Consider the following 18417-nt stretch of genomic DNA (forward strand, 5'->3'; position numbering starts at 1 on the left):
ATAGTGATCAAGCTGCAGAGCATCATAGTGATCTAGCTACAGGACACCATAGTGATCAAGCTACGGAACATCATAGTGATCAAGCTACAGGACACCATAGTGATCAAGCTACGGAACATCATAGTGATCAAGCTACAGGACACCATAGTGATCAAGCTACAGAACATCATAGTGATCAAGCTACAGAACATCATAGTGATCAAGCTACAGAACATCATAGTGATCAAGCTACAGAACACCATAGTGATCAAGCTACAGAACATCATAGTGATCAAGCTACAGAACATCATAGTGATCAAGCTACAGAACATCATAGTGATCAAGCTACAGAACACCATAGTGATCAAGCTACAGAACACCATAGTGATCAAGCTACAGAACACCATAGTGATCAAGCTACAGAACACCATAGTGATCAAGCTACGAATCATCATAGTGATCAAGCTACAGGACACCATAGTGATCAAGCTACAGGACACCATAGTGATCAAGCTACAGAACATCATAGTGATCAAGCTACGGAACACCATAGTGATCAAGCAACAGAACACCATAGTGATCAAGCTACAGAACATCATAGTGATCAAGCTACGGAACACCATAGTGATCAAGCTACAGAACACCATAGTGATCAAGCTACAGAACACCATAGTGATCAAGCTACAGAACACCATAGTGATCAAGCTACAGAACACCATAGTGATCAAGCTACAGAACACCATAGTGATCAAGCTACAGGACACCATAGTGATCAAGCTACAGAACACCATAGTGATCAAGCTACAGAACACCATAGTGATCAAGCTACAGAACACCATAGTGATCAAGCTACAGAACACCATAGTGATCAAGCTACAGGACACCATAGTGATCAAGCTACAGAACATCATAGTGATCAAGCTACAGAACACCATAGTGATCAAGCTACAGAACACCATAGTGATCAAGCTACAGAACACCATAGTGATCAAGCTACGGAACATCATAGTGATCAAGCTACAGGACACCATAGTGATCAAGCTACAGGACACCATAGTGATCAAGCTACGGAACATCATAGTGATCAAGCTACGGAACACCATAGTGATCAAGCTACAGAACACCATAGTGATCAAGCTACAGGACACCATAGTGATCAAGCTACGGAACATCATAGTGATCAAGCTACAGGTGATCAAGCTACAGAACACCATAGTGATCAAGCTACTGAACACCATAGTGATCAAGCTACGGAACATATAGTGATCAAGCTACAGACACCATAGTGATCAAGCTACAGATAGTGATCAAGCTACAGAACATCATAGTGATCAAGCTACAGGACACCATAGTGATCAAGGTACAGGACATAGTGATCAAGCTACAAGCTACGGAACACCATAGTGATCAAGCTACGGAGCATCATAGTCATCAAGCTACAGGACATCATAGTGATCAAGCTACAGGACATAGTGATCAAGCTACAGAACACCATAGTGATCAAGCTACAGGACACCATAGTGATCAAGCTACAGGACATAGTGATCAAGCTACAGAACACCATAGTGATCAAGCTACAGAACACCATAGTGATCAAGCAACTGAACATCATAGTGATCAAGCTACGGAACATCATAGTGATCAAGGTACAGGACACAATAGTGATCAAGCTACAGAACACCATAGTGATCAAGCTACAGAACACCATAATGATCAAGCTACAGGACACCATAGTGATCAAGCTACAGAACATCATAGTGATCAACCTACAGAACACCATAGTGATCAAGCTATGGAACATCATAGTGATCAAGCTACAGAACATCATAGTGATCAAGCTACAGAACATCATAGTGATCAAGCTATAGTGATCAAGCTACAGGACACCATAGTGATCAAGCTACAGAACATCATAGTGATCAAGCTACAGAACATCATAGTGATCAAGCTACAGAACATCATAGTGATCAAGCTACAGAACACCATAGTGATCAAGCTACAGATCATAGTGATCAAGCTACAGAACACCATAGTGATCAAGCTACAGGACACCATAGTGATCAAGCTACAGAACATCATAGTGATCAAGCTAGAGGACACCACAGTGATCAAGCTACAGAACATCATAGTGATCAAGCTACAGAACATCATAGTGATCAAGCTACAGATCATCATAGTGATCAAGCTACAGAACATCATAGTGATCAAGCTACAGAACATCATAGTGATCAAGCTACAGAACATCATAGTGATCAAGCTACAGAACATCATAGTGATCAAGCTACAGAACATCATAGTGATCAAGCTACAGAACACCATAGTGATCAAGCTACAGAACATCATAGTGATCAAGCTACAGAACATCATAGTGATCAAGCTACAGAACACCATAGTGATCAAGCTACAGAACATCATAGTGATCAAGCTACTGAACACCATAGTGATCAAGCTACAGAACACCATAGTGATCAAGCTACTGAACACCATAGTGATCAAGCTACGGAACATCATAGTGATCAAGCTACAGAACACCATAGTGATCAAGCTACAGAACACCATAGTGATCAAGCTACAGAACACCATAGTGATCAAGCTACAGAACATCATAGTGATCAAGCTACAGAACATCATAGTGATCAAGCTACAGAACATCATAGTGATCAAGCTACAGAACACCATAGTGATCAAGCTACAGGACACCATAGTGATCAAGCTACAGAACATCATAGTGATCAAGCTACAGAACACCATAGTGATCAAGCTACAGAACACCATAGTGATCAAGCTACAGAACATCATAGTGATCAAGCTACAGAACATCATAGTGATCAAGCTACAGAACACCATAGTGATCAAGCTACAGGACACCATAGTGATCAAGCTACAGAACATCATAGTGATCAAGCTACAGAACATCATAGTGATCAAGCTACAGAACACCATAGTGATCAAGCTACAGAACACCATAGTGATCAAGCTACAGAACACCATAGTGATCAAGCTACAGAACATCATAGTGATCAAGCTACAGAACACCATAGTGATCAAGCTACAGAACATCATAGTGATCAAGCTACAGAACACCATAGTGATCAAGCTACAGGACACCATAGTGATCAAGCTACAGAACACCATAGTGATCAAGCTACAGAACACCATAGTGATCAAGCTACAGAACATCATAGTGATCAAGCTACAGAACATCATAGTGATCAAGCTACAGAACACCATAGTGATCAAGCTACAGAACATCATAGTGATCAAGCTACAGAACATCATAGTGATCAAGCTACGGAACATCATAGTGATCAAGCTACAGAACACCATAGTGATCAAGCTACAGATCATAGTGATCAAGCTACAGAACACCATAGTGATCAAGCTACAGGACACCATAGTGATCAAGCTACAGAACATCATAGTGATCAAGCTAGAGGACACCACAGTGATCAAGCTACAGAACACCATAGTGATCAAGCTACAGAACATTATAGTGATCAAGCTACAGGACACCATAGTGATCAAGCTACAGAACACTATAGAGATCAAGCTACAGTGATCAAGCTACAGAACATTATAGTGATCAAGCTACAGGACACCATAGTGATCAAGCTACAGAACATCATAGTGATCAAGCTACAGAACACCATAGTGATCAAGCTACAGAACACCATAGTGATCAAGCTACAGAACACCATAGTGATCAAGCTACAGAACACCATAGTGATCAAGCTACAGAACACCATAATGATCAAGCTACAGGACACCATAGTGATCAAGCTACAGAACACCATAATGATCAAGCTACATGACACCATAGTGATCAAGCTACAGAACACCATAATGATCAAGCTGCAGGACATCATAGTGATCAAGCTATGGAACATCATAGTGATCAAGCTATAGGACACCATAGTGATCAAGCTACAGAACACCATAGTGATCAAGCTACAGGACACCATAGTGATCAAGCTACAGGACACAATAGTGATCAAGCAACAGAACATCATAGTGATCAAGCTACAGGACACCATAGTGATCAAGCTACAGAACATCATAGTGATCAAGCTAAAGAACATCATAGTGATCAAGCTACAGAACATCATAGTGATCAAGCTACTGAACATCATAGTGATCAAGCTACAGGACACCATAGTGATCAAGCTACAGAACATCATAGTGATCAAGCTACAGAACATCATAGTGATCAAGCTACAGAACATCATAGTGATCAAGCTACTGAACATCATAGTGATCAAGCTACAGAACATCATAGTGATCAAGCTACAGAACACCATAGTGATCAAGCTACAGGAACACATAGTGATTAAGCTACAGGACACCATAGTGATCAAGCTACAGAACATCATAGTGATCAAGCTACAGAACATCATAGTGATCAAGCTACAGAACATCATAGTGATCAAGCTACGGAACATCATAGTGATCAAGCTACGGAACATCATAGTGATCAAGCTACAGAACATCATAGTGATCAAGCTACAGAACATCATAGTGATCAAGCTTTGGAACATCATAGTGATCAAGCTTTGGAACATCATAGTGATCAAGCTACAGAACATCATAGTGATCAAGCTACAGAACATCATAGTGATCAAGCTACAGAACATCATAGTGATCAAGCTACAGAACACCATAGTGATCAAGCTACAGAACACCATAGTGATCAAGCTACAGAACATCATAGTGATCAAGCTACAGAACACCATAGTGATCAAGCTATGGAACACCAAGCTAGTGTGATCAAGCTACTGAACATCATAGTTATTAAGCTATCGAACATCATAGTGATCAAGCTACAGAACACCATAGTGATCAAGCTACAGAACATCATAGTGATCAAGCTATGGAACATCATAGTGATCAAGCTATGGAACATCATAGTGATCAAGCTACAGGACACCTTAGTGATTAATCTACAGAACACCATAGTGATCAAGCTACAGAACATCATAGTGACCAAGCTGCAGAACACCATAGTGATCAAGCTACGGAGCATCATAGTGATCAAGCTACAGGACACCATAGTGATCAAGGTACAGGACATAGTGATCAAGCTACAGAACACCATAGTGATCAAGCTACGGAGCATCATAGTCATCAAGCTACAGGACATCATAGTGATCAAGCTATGGAACATCATAGTGATCAAGCTACAGAACATCATAGTGATCAAGCTACAGAACACCATAGTGATCAAGCTACAGAACATCATAGTGATCAAGCTACAGAACATCATAGTGATCAAGCTACAGAACACCATAGTGATCAAGCTACAGAACATCATAGTGATCAAGCTACAGAACACCATAGTGATCAAGCTACAGAACATCATAGTGATCAAGCTACAGAACATCATAGTGATCAAGCTACAGAACATCATAGTGATCAAGCTACAGAACACCATAGTGATCAAGCTACAGAACACCATAGTGATCAAGCTACAGAACACCATAGTGATCAAGCTACAGAACACCATAGTGATCAAGCTACAGAACATCATAGTGATCAAGCTACGGAACATCATAGTGATCAAGCTACAGAACATCATAGTGATCAAGCTACGGAACACCATAGTGATCAAGCTACAGGACACCATAGTGATAAAGCTACAGAACATCATGGTGATCAAGCTACAGAACACCATAGTGATCAAGCACCATAGTGATCAAGCTAGGGAACACAATAATGATCAAGCTACAGGACACCATAGTGATCAAGCTACGGAACATCATAGTGATCAAGCTACAGAACATCATAGTGATCAAGCTACAGAACATCATAGTGATCAAGCTACAGAACATCATAGTGATCAAGCTACAGAACACCATAGTGATCAAGCTACAGAACACCATAGTGATCAAGCTACAGAACACCATAGTGATCAAGCTACAGAACACCATAGTGATCAAGCTACAGAACACCATAGTGATCAAGCTACAGAACATCATAGTGATCAAGCTACAGAACACCATAGTGATCAAGCTACAGAACACCATAGTGATCAAGCTACAGAACATCATAGTGATCAAGCTACAGAACACCATAGTGATCAAGCTACAGAACACCATAGTGATCAAGCTACAGAACATCATAGTGATCAAGCTACAGAACACCATAGTGATCAAGCTACAGAACATCATAGTGATCAAGCTACAGGACACCATAGTGATCAAGCTACAGAACATCATAGTGATCAAGCTACATAACACCATAGTGATCAAGCGACAGGACATCATAGTCATCAAGCTACAGAACATCATAGTGATCAAGCTACAGGACACCATAGTGATCAAGCTACGGAGCATCATAGTCATCAAGCTACAGGACATCATAGTGATCAAGCTATGGAACATCATAGTGATCAAGCTACAGAACATCATAGTGATCAAGCTGTGGAACATCATTGTGATCAAGCTATGGAACATGATAGTGATCAAGCTACAGGACACCATAGTGATCAAGCTACAGAACACCATAGTGATCAAGCTACAGAACATCATAGTGATCAAGCTACGGAACACCATAGTGATCAAGCTACGGAACATCATATTGATCAAGCTACAGAACATCATAGTGATCAAGCTACAGAACATCATAGTGATCAAGCTACGGAACATCATAGTGATCAAGCTACAGAACACCATAGTGATCAAGCTACAGGACACCATAGTGATCAAGCTACAGAACACCATAGTGATCAAGCTACAGGACACCATAGTGATCAAGCTACAGGACACCATAGTGATCAAGCTACAGGACACCATAGTGATCAAGCTATGGAACATCATAGTGATCAAGCTACAGGACACCATAGTGATCAAGCTACAGAACATCATAGTGATCAAGCTACAGAACATCATAGTGATCAAGCTACAGAACATCATAGTGATCAAGCTACAGAACACCATAGTGATCAAGCTACAGAACATCATAGTGATCAAGCTACAGAACATCATAGTGATCAAGCTACAGAACATCATAGTGATCAAGCTACAGAACATCATAGTGATCAAGCTACAGAACACCATAGTGATCAAGCTACAGGACACCATAGTGATCAAGCTACAGGACACCATAGTGATCAAGCTACGGAACATCATAGTGATCAAGCTACAGAACACCATAGTGATCAAGCTACGGAGCATCATAGTCATCAAGCTACAGGACATCATAGTGATCAAGCTACAGGACATCATAGTGATCAAGCTACAGAACATCATAGTGATCAAGCTACAGAACATCATAGTGATCAAGCTACAGAACATCATAGTGATCAAGCTACAGAACACCATAGTGATCAAGCTACGGAACATCATAGTGATCAAGCTACAGAACACCATAGTGATCAAGCTACAGGACACCATAGTGATCAAGCTACAGAACATCATAGTGATCAAGCTACAGAACATCATAGTGATCAAGCTATGGAACATCATAGTGATCAAGCTACAGGACACCATAGTGATAAAGCTACAGGACACCATAGTGATCAAGCTGCGGAACACTATAGTGATCAAGCTACAGAACACCATAGTGATCAAGCTACAGGACACCATAGTGATCTAGCTACGGAACACTATAGTGATCAAGCTACAGAACACCATAGTGATCAAGCTACAGGACACCATAGTGATCAAGCTACAGAACATCATAGTGATCAAGCTACAGGACACCATAGTGATCAAGCTACAGGACACCATAGTGATCAAGCTACAGGACACCATAGTGATCAAGCTATGGAACATCATAGTGATCAAGCTACAGGACACCATAGTGATCAAGCTACAGAACATCATAGTGATCAAGCTACAGGACACCATAGTGATCAAGCTACAGGAACATAGTGATCAAGCTACAGGAACATAGTGATCAAGCTACATATAGTGATCAAGCTACAGAACATAGTGATCAAGCTAGTGATCAAGCTACAGAACATCATAGTGATCAAGCTACAGTGATCAAGCACAGAACATAGTGATCAAGCTACAGAACACATAGTGATCAAGCTACAGAACATCATGATCAAGCTACAGAACATCATAGTGATCAAGCTACAGGACACCATAGTGATCAAGCTACAGAACACCATAGTGATCAAGCTACAGGACACCATAGAGATCAAGCTACAGGACACCATAGTGATCAAGTTACAGAACATCATAGTGATCAAGCTACAGAACATCATAGTGATCAAGCTACAGGACACCATAGTGATCAAGCTACAGAACATCATAGTGATCAAGCTACTGAACATCATAGTGATCAAGCTACAGGACACGATAGTGATCAAGCTACAGAACACCATAGTGATCAAGCTACAGGACATCATAGTGATCAAGCTACAGGACACCATAGTGATCAAGCTACAGAACATCATAGTGATCAAGCTACAGAACATCATAGTGATCAAGCTACAGGACACCATAGTGATCAAGCTACAGAACACCATAGTGATCAAGCTACAGAACATCATAGTGATCAAGCTACAGGACACCATAGTGATCAAGCTACGGAACATCATAGTGATCAAGCTACAGAACATCATAGTGATCAAGCTACGGAACATCATAGTGATCAAGCTACAGGACACCATAGTGATCAAGCTACAGAACACCATAGTGATCAAGCTACAGAACATCATAGTGATCAAGCTACAGAACATCATAGTGATCAAGCTACAGAACATCATAGTGATCAAGCTACAGGACACCATAGTGATCAAGCTACAGGACACCATAGTGATCAAGCTACGGAACATCATAGTGATCAAGCTACAGAACATCATATTGATCAAGCTACGGAACATCATAGTGATCAAGCTACAGGACACCATAGTGATCAAGCTACAGGACACCATAGTGATCAAGCTACAGGGCACCATAGTGATCAAGCTACAGGACACCACAGTGATCAAGCTACAGGACACCATAGTGATCAAGCTACAGGACACCATAGTGATCAAGCTACAGGACACCATAGTGATGAAGCTACAGGACACCACAGTGATCAAGCTACGGAACACCATAGTGATCAAGCTACAGAACACCATAGTGATCAAGCTACAGGACATCATAGTGATCAAGCTACGGAACACCATAGTGATCAAGCTACGGGACACCATTGTGATCAAGCTACAGGACACCATTGTGATCAAGCTACAGGACACCATAGTGGTCAAGCTACGGGACACCTTAGTGATCAAGCTACAGGACACAATAGTCATCAAGCTACAGGACACCATAGTGATCAAGCTACAGAACACCATAGTGATCAAGCTACAGAACACCATAGTGATCAAGCTACAGGACACCATAGTGATCAAGCTACAGAACATCATAGTGATCAAGCTACAGGACACCATAGTGATCAAGCTACAGAACATCATAGTGATCAAGCTACAGGACACCATAGTGATCAAGCTACAGAACATCATAGTGATCAAGCTACAGAACACCATAGTGATGCTTACGGACACATAGTGATCAAGCCACAGGACATCATAGTGACTGCTCTGGAACATCAGTGACTAGGTACACCATTATATAGTGACTGGCTACGGAACACAGGTAGTGATCTGCTTACAGGACACCATAGTGAGCTGGGCATACAATAGCTGACTGCTACTGAACACCCATAGTGATCGCTTGCAAGAAACATCATAGCATCGCCAAGCTACAGAACATCATAGTGATCAAGCTACGGAACATCATAGTGATCAAGCTACAGAACATCATAGTGATCAAGCTACAGAACATCATAGTGATCAAGCTACAGAACACCATAGTGATCAAGCTACAGGACACCATAGTGATCAAGCTACAGAACATCATAGTGATCAAGCTACAGATCATCATAGTGATCAAGCTACAGAACACCATAGTGATCAAGCTGCAGGACACCATAGTGATCAAGCTACAGAACATCATAGTGATCAAGCTAAAGGACACCATAGTGATCAAGCTACAGAACACCATAGTGATCAACCTGCAGGACACCATAGTGATCAAGCTACAGAACATCATAGTGATCAAGCTAAAGGACACCATAGTGATCAAGCTACAGAACACCATAGTGATCAAGCTACAGGACACCATAGTTATCAAGCTACAGAACACCATAGTGATCAAGCTACAGGACACCATAGTGATCAAGCTACAGGACACCATAGTGATCAAGCTACAGGACACCATAGTGATCAAGCTACGGAACATCATAGTGATCAAGCTACAGGACACCATAGTGAGCTACAGGACACCATAGTGATCAAGCTACAGGACACCATAGTGAGCTACAGGACACCATAGTGATCAAGCTACAGGACACCATAGTGATCAAGCTATGGAACATCATAGTGATCAATCTACAGGACACCATAGTGAGCTGCAGGACACGACAGTGATCAAGGTATGGAACATCACAGTGATCAAGCTACAGGACACCATAGTGATCAAGCTACAGAACATCATAGTGATCAAGCTACAGAACATCATAGTGATCAAGCTACAGGACACCATAGTGATCAAGCTACGGAACATCATAATGATCAAGCTACAGAACACCATAGTGATCAAGCTACAGGACACCATAGTGATCAAGCTACAGGACACCATAGTGATCAAGCTACGAAACATCATAGTGATCAAGCTACTGAACATCATAGTGATCAAGCTACGGAACATCATAGTGATCAAGCTACGGAACATCATAGTGATCAAGCTACGGAACATCATAGTGATCAAGCTACGGAACATCATAGTGATCAAGCTACAGAACATCATAGTGATCAAGCTACAGAACATCATAGTGATCAAGCTACGGAACATCATAGTGATCAAGCTACGGAACATCATAGTGATCAAGCTACAGGACACCATAGTGATCAAGCTACAGAACACCATAGTGATCAAGCTACAGGACACCATAGTGATCAAGCTACAGAACACCATAGTGATCAAGCTACAGGACACCATAGTGATCAAGCTACAGGACACCATAGTGATCAAGCTACAGGACACCATAGTGATCAAGCAACAGAACATCATAGTGATCAAGCTAGAGGACACCATAGTGATCAAGCTACAGGACACCATAGTGATCAAGCTACAGGACACCATAGTGATCAAGCTACAGGACACCATAGTGATCAAGCTACGGAACATCATAGTGATCAAGCTACAGGACACCATAGTGAGCTACAGGACACCATAGTGATCAAGCTACAGGACACCATAGTGATCAAGCTATGGAACATCATAGTGATCAAGCTACAGGACACCATAGTGATCAAGCTACAGAACATCATAGTGATCAAGCTACAGGACACCATAGTGAGCTACAGGACACCATAGTGATCAAGCTATGGAACATCACAGTGATCAAGCTACAGGACACCATAGTGATCAAGCTACAGAACATCATAGTGATCAAGCTACAGATCATAGTGATCAAGCTACAGAACATCATAGTGATCAAGCTACAGGACACCATAGTGATCAAGCTACAGAACATCATAATGATCAAGCTAGAGAACACCATAGTGATCAAGCTACAGGACACAATAGTGATCAAGCTACAGGACACCATAGTGATCAAGCTACGAAACATCATAGTGATCAAGCTATGGAACATCATAGTGATCAAGCTACGGAACATCATAGTGATCAAGCTACAGGACACCATAGTGAGCTACAGGACACCATAGTGATCAAGCTACAGGACACCATAGTGATCAAGCTACGGAACATCATAGTGATCAAGCTACAGGACACCATAGTGAGCTACAGGACACCATAGTGATCAAGCTACGGAACATCACATTGATAAAACTACAGGACACCATAGTGATCAAGTTACAGAACATCATAGTGATCAAGCTACAGAACATCATAGTGATCAAGCTACAGGACACCATAGTGATCAAGCTACAGAACACCATAGTGATCAAGCTACAGGACACCATAGAGATCAAGCTACAGGACACCATAGTGATCAAGTTACAGAACATCATAGTGATCGCTGGAAAACATCGCAGAACATCATAGTGATCAAGCACAGAACATCATAGTCGATCTGGTTACGGCTGACAGAACGGACATTGTGATCAAGCTACAGAACATCATAGTGATCAAGCTACAGGACACCATAGTGATCAAGCTACAGAACACCATAGTGATCAAGCTACAGAACATCATAGTGATCAAGCTACAGAACACCATAGTGATCAAGCTACAGAACATCATAGTGATCAAGCTACAGAACACCATAGTGATCAAGCTACAGAACACCATAATGATCAAGCTACTGAACACGATAGTGATCAAGCTACGGAACATCATATTGACTGCCTTACAGACATCATAGTGATCAAAGCTAGCAGACACTATATGATCAAGCAAGGCAGAACACTACAGTGATCAAGCCACAGAAGCACATAGTGAGCAAGTACAGACACTATAGTGACTGCTACGGAACACTTATAGTGATAAAGCACAGAACACCATAGTGACAAGAATCAAGCTGCAGGACACCATAGTGATCAAGCTACAGGACACCATAGTGATCAAGCTACGGAACATCACATTGATCAAACTACAGGACACCATAGTGATCAAGCTACAGAACACCATAATGATCAAGCTACAGGACACCATAGTGATCAAGTTACAGAACATCATAGTGATCAAGCTACAGAACATCATAGTGATCAAGCTACAGGACACCATAGTGACTGCTTACAGAACACCATTAGAAGCAAGGTACAGAACACTCATAGTGATCAAGCTTACAAGAACAATCAGTGATCAAGCCTAACAAGAACATCATAGTGACTGCTTTCATGAACATCAATAGTGATCAAGCCACCAGAACGCCATCGTGATCAAGCTTACAGGAACACCGGCAGTAGATCAAGCTACAGGAGCACCATAGTGATCTGGGTTAGCAGAACACTGGTAAGATCAAGCCTACAGAACAATTAACAGTGACTGGCTACAGGAACATCCATAGTGATCTGCTTGCTGGCATCATAGTGATCAAGCTTGCAGAACAATTCATGCAGTGATCGGGTTACGGAACCATCATTGTGAATCGTTTACGGAACATCATAGTGATCAAGGCTTTTTACAGAACACCATAGTGATCTGCTCACAGGAAGCATCATAGTGATCAAGCCACAGGAACATCCATAGTGACTGGTTACAAGAACACTGGCAGTGACCAAGCTAACGGAGCCATCAAGGTAGTGGATCTGCTACTGGAACATCGATAGTGACTGCCTTACAGGAACATCATTAGTGATCAAGCCTGCAGGAACATCCATAGTGATCAAGCCATGCAGCAATTCATAGTGATCAAGCTACAGGAACATCAGTCACTTGACCACCAGGAACACCGGTAGTGATTCAAGGCTTACAGGAACACTCATAAGTGATCAAGTTTACAGGAACATCCATAGTGATCCAAGCTTACAGGAATACTCATAGTGACCTGGTTGACAGAACATCCATAGCAGTGATCAAGCTACAGAACACCATAATGATCAAGCTACTGAACACCATAGTGATCAAGCTACGGAACATCATATTGATCAAGCTACAGGACACCATAGTGATCAAGCTACAGGACACAATTGTGATCAAGCAACGGAACATCATATTGATCTCGCTACACGACACCATAGTGATCAAGCTACAGAACATCATAGTGATCAAGCTACAGAACACCATAGTGATCAAGCTACAGAACACCATAATGATCAAGCTACTGAACACCATAGTGATCAAGCTACGGAACATCATAGTGAATATCCATGCAGTGATCGCTATAGGAACATCATAGTGATCAAGCCACAGAACACCAGTTGACTGGCTCACGACCATCATATAGTGATCAAGCCTACAGAACAATTATAGTGATCAAGCCTTACAGAACATCATAGTGACTGCTTCGGAACATCAATAGCTGATTGCTTACGGAAACGCCATATAGTGATCAAGCCACAAGATCATATAGATGAACTGCCTTGCCAGGAACACCATAGTGATCAAGCCTTACTTGAACATCATAGTGACTGCCACGGAACACTCATGTAGTTGATCTGGCCTTAACAGAACATCATAGTGATCAAGCTACAGGACACCATAGTGATCAAGCTACAGGACACCATAGTGATCAAGCTACGAAACATCATAGTGATCAAGCTACGGAACATCATAGTGATCAAGCTATGGAACATCATAGTGATCAAGCTACAGGACACCATAGTGAGCTACAGGACACCATAGTGATCAAGCTACAGAAACACCTATAGTGATCTGCTTACCAGAACAATTCATGTAGTGATCAAGCCTAGCTGAACATCAGCAGTGACGCTTACAGAATACCAATAGCTGATCGTTTCAGGAACATCCATAGGTGGATCAAGCTTGCCTGGAACACCAGCAGTGATCAACATCATAGTGATCAAGCTACAGGACACCATAGTGATCAAGCTACAGGACACCATAGTGATCAAGCTACAGGACACCATAGTGATCAAGCTACGAAACATCATAGTGATCAAGCTACAGGACACCATAGTGATCAAGCTACATGACACCATAGTGATCAAGCTACAGAACACCATAATGATCAAGCTACAGGACACCATAGTGATCAAGCTACAGAACATCATAGTGATCAAGCTACAGAACACCATAGTGATCAAGCTACAGAACACCATAATGATCAAGCTACTGAACACCATAGTGATCAAGCTACGGAACATCATATTGATCAAGCTACAGGACACCATAGTGATCAAGCTACAGGACACCATAGTGATCAAGCTACGGAACATCATATTGATCAAACTGATCAAGCTACAGAACACCATAATGATCATAGTGATCAAGCTACAGAACATCATAGTGATCAAGCTACAGAACACCATAGTGATCAAGCTACAGAACACCATAATGATCAAGCTACTGAACACCATAGTGATCAAGCTACGGAACATCATATTGATCAAGCTACAGGACACCATAGTGATCAAGCTACATGACACCATAGTGATCAAGCAACGGAACATCATATTGATCAAGCTACACGACACCATAGTGATCAAGCTACAGAACATCATAGTGATCAAGCTACAGAACACCATAGTGATCAAGCTACAGAACACCATAATGATCAAGCTACTGAACACCATAGTGATCAAGCTACGGAACATCATAGTGATCAAGCTACAGGACACCATAGTGATCAAGCTACAGGACACCATAGTGATCAAGCTACGAAACATCATAGTGATCAAGCTACGGAACATCATAGTGATCAAGCTACGGAACATCATAGTGATCAAGCTACAGGACACCATAGTGAGCTACAGGACACCATAGTGATCAAGTTACAGAACATCATAGTGATCAAGCTACAGGACACCATAGTGATCAAGCTACAGGACACCATAGTGATCAAGCTACGGAACATCATAGTGATCAAGCTACAGGACACCATAGTGATCAAGCTACGGAACATCATAGTGATCAAGCTACAGAACATCATAGTGATCAAGCTACAGAACATCATAGTGATCAAGCTACAGAACATCATAGTGATCAAGCTACGGAACATCATAGTGATCAAGCTACGGAACATCATAGTGATCAAGCTACAGAACATCATAGTGATCAAGCTACAGAACATCATAGTGATCAAGCTACAGAACATCATAGTGATCAAGCTACAGAACACCATAGTGATCAAGCTACAGAACATCATAGTGATCAAGCTACAGAACATCATAGTGATCAAGCTACAGAACATCATAGTGATCAAGCTACAGAACATCATAGTGATCAAGCTACAGAACATCATAGTGATCAAGCTACAGAACATCATAGTGATCAAGCTACAGAACATCATAGTGATCAAGCTACAGGACACCATAGTGATCAAGCTACAGAACATCATAGTGATCAAGCTACAGAACATCATAGTGATCAAGCTACAGAACACCATAGTGATCAAGCTACAGGACACCATAGTGATCAAGCTACAGAACACCATAGTGATCAAGCTACAGGACACCATAGTGATCAAGCTACAGAACACCATAGTGATCAAGCTACAGGACACCATAGTGATCAAGCTACGGAACATCATAGTGATCAAGCTACAGAACACCATAGTGATCAAGCTACAGAACACCATAGTGATCAAGCTACAGAACACCATAGTGATCAAGCTACAGGACACCATAGTGATCAAGCTACAGGACACCATAGTGATCAAGCTACAGGACACCATAGTGATCAAGCTACGGATCATAGTGATCAAGCTACAGGACACCATAGTGATCAAGGTACAGGACACCATAGTGATCAAGTTACAGAACACCATCGTGATCAAGCTACAGGACACCATAGTGATCAAGCTACAGAACACCATAGTGATCAAGCTACAGGACACCATAGTGATCAAGCTACAGGACACCATAGTGATCAAGCTATAGGACACCACTGTGATCAAGCTACGGAACACCATAGTGATCAAGCTACAGGACAGCATAGTGATCAAGCTACAGGGCACCATAGTGATCAAGCTACAGGACACCATAGTGATCAAGCTACGGAACACCATAGTGATCAAGCTACGGGACACCATTGTGATCAAGCTACAGGACACCATTGTGATCAAGCTACAGGACACTATAGTGATCAAGCTAAGGAACATCATAGTGATTAAGCTACGGGACACCATAGTGATCAAGCTACGGGATACCATTGTGATCAAGCTACAGGACACCATAGTGATCAAGCTACAGGACACCACAGTGATCAAGCTACAGGACACAATAGTGATCAAGCTACAGGACACCACAGTGATCAAGCTACAGGACACAATAGTGATCAAGCTACAGGACACCATAGTGATCAAGCTATAGGACACCATAGTGATCAAGCTACAGGACACAATAGTGATCAAGCTACAGGACACCACAGTGATCAAGCTACAGGACACAATAGTGATCAAGCTACGGGACACCACAGTGATCAAGCTACAGGACACAATAGTGATCAAGCTACGGGACACCACAGTGATCAAGCTACAGGACACAATAGTGATCAAGCTACGGGACACCATAGTGATCAAGCTACAGGACACAATAGTGATCAAGCTACAGGACACCACAGTGATCAAGCTACAGGACACAATAGTGATCAAGCTACAGGACACCACAGTGATCAAGCTACAGGACACAATAGTGATCAAGCTACAGGACACCACAGTGATCAAGCTACAGGACACAATAGTGATCAAGCTACAGGACACCACAGTGATCAAGCTACAGGACACTATAGTGATCAAGCTACAGGACACAATAGTGATCAAGCTACGGGACACCATAGTGATCAAGCTACGGGACACCATAGTGATCAAGCTATGGGACACCATAGTGATCAAGCTACAGAACACCATAGTGATCAAGCTACAGGACACCACAGTGATCAAGCTACAGGACACAATAGTGATCAAGCTACAGGACACCACAGTGATCAAGCTACAGGACACAATAGTGATCAAGCTACAGGACACCATAGTGATCAAGCTACGGGACACCATAGTGATCAAGCTACAGGACACCATAGTGATCAAGCTACGGGACACCATAGTGATCAAGCTACAGAACACCATAGTGATCAAGCTACAGAACATCATCGAGAAGGGTAATATCACAAGGATGAGTTTTGTGATGAGATTAGTGGGGAGAAGAGAGTTCTATAACGAGAGGTTCGCAAGAACACAACACCACAACTCAACAAACTCTGGAGTTAGCTAATAAATCTAGTACATCTACGTAATGTTATTTCTTGTTGTGTTTCAGGCAAATTGTGTTCCAACAAAACAGCGTGTGTTGCGTGTTTCACGAGCTTCAATATGCCCAGACATTCCCTTCGTAAATGCTTTGAACATCCTCGTGAGTACAACCAATTATTCTGTTTGACATATTCGCGAGTTGTTCCAGTTCTTTGACACACAGGTTGTTCCACTCCTTCTCTTGACACATAGGTGAGTTGTTCCACTCACTCGCTTGACTCACAGGTGAGTTGTTCCACTCCCTCAATTGACACGTAGGTTGAGTAACTACAGACCTTCACCTGGAACAAAGACTGGCCACAGACCTTCACCTGGAACAAAGACTAACTACAGACCTTCACCTGGAACAAAAACTAACTACAGACCTTCACCTGGAACAAAGACTAACTACATACCTTCACCTGGAACAAAGACTAACTACAGACCTTCACCTGGAACAAAGACTAACTACATACCTTCACCTGGAACAAAGACTAACTACATACCTTCACCTGGAACAAAAACTAACTACAGACCTTCACCTGGAACAAAGACTAACTACAGACCTTC

This window comes from Cherax quadricarinatus, chromosome 93 (genome assembly GCF_038502225.1).
Source record: "Cherax quadricarinatus isolate ZL_2023a chromosome 93, ASM3850222v1, whole genome shotgun sequence".
In the NCBI taxonomy this organism is placed as follows: Eukaryota; Metazoa; Arthropoda; class Malacostraca; order Decapoda; family Parastacidae; genus Cherax; species Cherax quadricarinatus.